The sequence below is a fragment of the Juglans microcarpa x Juglans regia genome, chromosome 8D (genome assembly GCF_004785595.1).
Source record: "Juglans microcarpa x Juglans regia isolate MS1-56 chromosome 8D, Jm3101_v1.0, whole genome shotgun sequence".
In the NCBI taxonomy this organism is placed as follows: domain Eukaryota; kingdom Viridiplantae; phylum Streptophyta; class Magnoliopsida; order Fagales; family Juglandaceae; genus Juglans; species Juglans microcarpa x Juglans regia.
In genome coordinates, this window is record NC_054608.1 from 22,889,426 (window position 1) to 22,894,253 (window position 4,828).

At 35.2% G+C, this 4,828-nt stretch overlaps 1 pseudogene; it reads left to right on the forward strand.

Moving 5' to 3' along the window:
- On the forward strand, positions 1–2,563 carry LOC121242303 (annotated as a pseudogene).
- Positions 2,564–4,828: the final 2,265 nt, after the last annotated feature.

Sequence of the window (4,828 nt, forward strand, 5' to 3'; positions counted from 1 at the left end):
ATGGCCCCTGAAGAAAACACAAGTATTGACTCTACTACTGTCCGACGAACAACAAATTACCATCCTACCATTTGGCATTACGATTACATCCAATCAATAAGAAGCGAATATGTGGTAAAGTGTGCGATTTCTATTTTTTATTGTTTGTCTCAATAGTTTTTATAATTGTTGTTAGTTTATTTGAGAATTGGTTTATTTGTAGGGGGAGTTATTCGCTCAAAAGAATGATAAGCTGAAGGGAGAAGTAATACTGATGTTTTACAAAGTGGTAGATCCTATAAAGCAACTTGAGCTAATTGACACTTTGCAAAGACTTGGAGTATCTTACCACTTTGAGGACGAAATAAGGAGGATATTGGAAAATAAACACATTACTAATCATAATGGTGATGTTTGCGAGAAGCAGAGTTTATATGCCACAGCTGTTGAGTTTAGGCTTATGAGACAACACAGATATGATGTACCTCAAGGTAAACAACGTACTAGTAATGCTTTGACAAAAATAAATATCATACTCATAAACCCTCGTTTATTTTTAACAATTGGTGAGCATTGTTGATTGCAGAGACTTTCAAAAGTTTCTTCAATGAAAAGGGGGATTTCAAAGAATGTCTATGCATTGATATTGAAGGAATGCTTGCTTTGTATGAAGCCTCATTCCACTTGAGAGAAGGCGAAAGCATCTTGATGGAAGCAAGAGATTTTGCAACCAAACATCTTAAAGAGTATGTGGATCAATACAAAGATCAATATCTTTGTATGATGGTGAATCATGCCCTAGAGCTTCCATTGCATTGGAGAGTGATAAGGTCTGAAGCAAGGTGGTTCATTGATGCATATAGAAGAAGAGAAGATATGAACCCTACCTTGCTTGAGCTTGCAGAACTGGATTTTAATATAGTACAAGCAGTTCACCAAGAAGATCTAAAAGAAGTGTCGAGGTAAAAAGACATGTTTATCCTCATTTTCTAACTTGGATCTTAGCCTAACAAGCTACAAGGAGATTTAGGGCATGTTTGGATACTTCGAGTATTCTAGAAATTGTGTACAGTAGAGTGAAATGATTTCAGTGAAGATGATTTGATCAAAAAGATTGGAAATTTGAAATTGAACAGTATTTTCGGTTTGAGTAATGTTTGGGAATGAAATTTTGAGAATTCGCATGTTTGCCAAACATCCCCTTACTTTATATATATTAGTTTAGAGAGGAAAGAAAATGCAATATATGCTCTATTTCTAAAACAAATATTATTTTCTTGTCTCGTACAAAAGGTGGTGGAGGATCACTGACCTTGGAGATTTGAGCTTTGCAAGGGATAGAGTGGTGGAAAATTTCCTTTGGGCAACGGGAGCATTATTTCAACATCAATTTGGACATGAGAGGAGAATGTTAGCAAAGCTCGGTGCATTGTTGACAATAGTAGATGATGTCTATGGCACTTTAGAAGAACTTGTGCTCTTCACGGATGCTATTGAAAGGTTTGTATTAATGGCAGCACACCTCAAATACTTCAAATATGGCTGCTTATCTTTGATGTAAATACTTACATATAATTTGTTCATGTGATCTAGATGGGATGTCAATGAAATGGAACAACTTCCTTATTATATGCAAATTTGTTTCCTTTCTGTCTACAACACGGTTAATGAAATGGCTTTTGACACTCTCAAGCAAAAGGGATGCAACATCGTTCGGTACATGAGAAAGGCGGTAAGGCCCGGACTTTCTTATTCATCACTATTTACCCTAGAACTTATTATCTATAATAACTCTTCTAATTCATTGATCCACCACAAATCTTTTAGTGGGCAGATATATGCAAATCTTATTTGTTGGAGGCAAAATGGTTTTAGAACGGATATACACCAAGCCTTCAAGAATACCTTGAATATGGATGGATGACAATAACAATAGCAAATATATTGGTGCATTGTTATTTTTTCGTCACAAATCCCATAACAAAGGAAGCCTTGGATTCATTGGAAGAGTATCCCGATATAATTCGTTTATCATCATTCATTGTGCAACTTGCAGATGATCTCGGAACATCTAAGGTTAGGAAAACATACTATCCTAATTCTTTTATCAACATTTATTTGGGCTACTTCACATGAACATAGGATAACATGTTTTTATGTGTTTTGTAACCTAGGACGAGTTAAAGAGGGGGGATAATCCTAAATCAATCCAATGCTACATGAACGATATTGGTGCCAGTGAGGAAGATGCTCGTCAATACATGAGGTCCTTGATTAGTGCAACATGGAAGACAATTAATGGAAATCGCATTGCAAGTTCTCCATTCTCTGAAACATTTAATGAGATCGCAATGAACATTGCAAGGGTGTTCCAATTTATGTACCAGCATGGAGATGGGCATGGCATTGTAGACTGTGAGACTAAGGACCGCGTGTTAGCGTTGTTTATTCACCCCATTCCCATAACTAAGAATTGATGAATGATTGGCTAAATCACATATATATTTCTACTTTTTTCCATGTTTGTTTCTTAGATTTCGAGACTAGATCATGTATCAAAGGTAACTTGTCTTTTTACCTCACTAATAATACCGCTCCTTGCGAAAATAAATGATGTACAAGCCAATCGAAATTCAATAAGTCTCTTGTTTCTCTTGGAAAGAAATACAAGTTTGATCTCTATAATATTATGGATATATTGCATGCTACATTTCTTTCCTGACATTTATATATATATATATATATATCCCTGTATGCACACAATGCAGATCAAGCCGAATTGATTCTTGACTGCGTGCATGTAACTATTTTTACGTACTTTTTTATTGTTAGTCTCAACAGTTTTTGCATTGTCAGGACTAATTGATTGATGAAGAGAAACATTTACTGGTGTTAGTATTTTTTAATAAATAGTTTTTTGTAACGTATTTTTAATTATTCTTTTTTTACTATAAAACATATACTTCATTTCAAAGATTAAACATTACACAGTTTGTCAAACAGCAACTCCCTGCACACTTCCTTAGGGCAATATTCCTCAACCCAAACTAATTCCTTTCTAAGAGGTAAAGCCAATCTAGCCAGTTTGTGTGCTACCTTATTTCCTTCCCTATGAACATATATAATATTCCATCCCTCTCTATTAGCAAAGAAAGCTTTAATATCATCAATCAAGTGTCCATACCAGGAGCACATGTCATCTCTGCTATTAACAACCTGCACCACTACCAGTGCGTCTCCCTTAAAAATGACGTCAGTCAAGTTCAACTCCACGCACAATTCCACTGCCCTCCACAGACCTATAATCTCAGCCTCCACTGGCTTAAAGACACCCTTCTTGCTCATACATAGTGAAATCAGAACTTCCCCCATTGATTCTCGAATGATAATGCCAGCACCCATTCTGCTATTCTTCAAGTCCACAGTAGCATCCCTATTCAGCTTTAATCTGTAATCTGTTGGTGCCTTCCACCTAATCTGATCTCTCAGCACACCTTGAGGATGAACTGCTAATTTGGTCCCCTATTGAAACATTTCCAGACTTCGCTTTGCATCTTGTATTGGCAGACTTGGATTTTTGTCCCCTGCTGAAATATCTCTAGACTTATCTTTGCATCTTGTATTAGCAGACTTGGATTTATGAAGGTTTGTTCAAAGACAAACCTGTTTCTGCGCATCCAAATATCCCTCATAGTGACAGCCACAAAGGCTAACTCATCTGCAGATACTCTCTTACAAAGAGAGTCCCATAACACCATGAATTCCTTCTCTGATCCATGCCATTTATGAATGGAAGCAGGGAATTCCAGCCCACATCAGAAGCAGTACTACAGCCCCACAACACATGCTCTACAGTCCCTACTTCCCTCATGCAGACGGGACAGAGCTGGGAGTCATAAATCTTCCTTATGAACAGGTTTTTCCTAGTTGGAAGACATTCATTTAAAGCCTTCCACCAAAAGGTCTTCACAACACCCGGGATATTCAACCTCCATAGCCTCCTCCATACTTCTATCAAGCTATCCATCTCATGGATTAATTGTTGGATCATTAATTGAGTGCTTATTATTAAAAAACACCATCTAGTTTAACCCGTAAGGAAAAACATCTGCATTTCTTTATTTTAGAATAAAACGCCTCTTGGTCCCGTCGCCTCTACGTTATGGTTCAAGATAAGGGTTTTTTCCTTAAAAAACAAAACAAACACTAAAGTGGTTTTTTATTTTATTATATATATAAAAATATATATACTAGTTAATGTGTAACGTGTAAAGCATGTTTGCCCAGTTGCATTGCACGTTATGCCCAGTTGTCAAAACTGCATGCTTACTTAGCTGGTTATGTCATCCCTATTTTTTGCAAATTTTATATAATGATTATGACATTTTTTTCCCTCTTAAATATGAGAATTTTCAAGTTTAAAATGCTCCAAAAAAAAAAAAAAGTAAGGCCAGTTATAGTTATAAGTTATGCAAAAATCACGTATTATTTTTAAAAAAGAGTGAATTTATTATTAAGACAATCATTTATTTTATGTAGATCTTATATTTAAGTTACTTTTTTAAAAAATTATGCAGTGCTTGCATAATTTATAATTGCAAATATCATTTATAAACAAAATAAGTAGGTACTAATGGTTACCAAAAGGGAAATATTTTAGTAACAAAAGAATTATATAAAAGTAAATCATAAACTTATGTGGGTTGATATAATAAGTTTGATTATAAAGTTACTTTTGTTATAAAGTAGATCTAAGGAATACCATAAAGGCAAGTCAATTTATGAATTCACTTTTATGTAATATTTGTGCTATGTAATTGTGAGGGGAGTTATCCCCTGGGTTAGACCT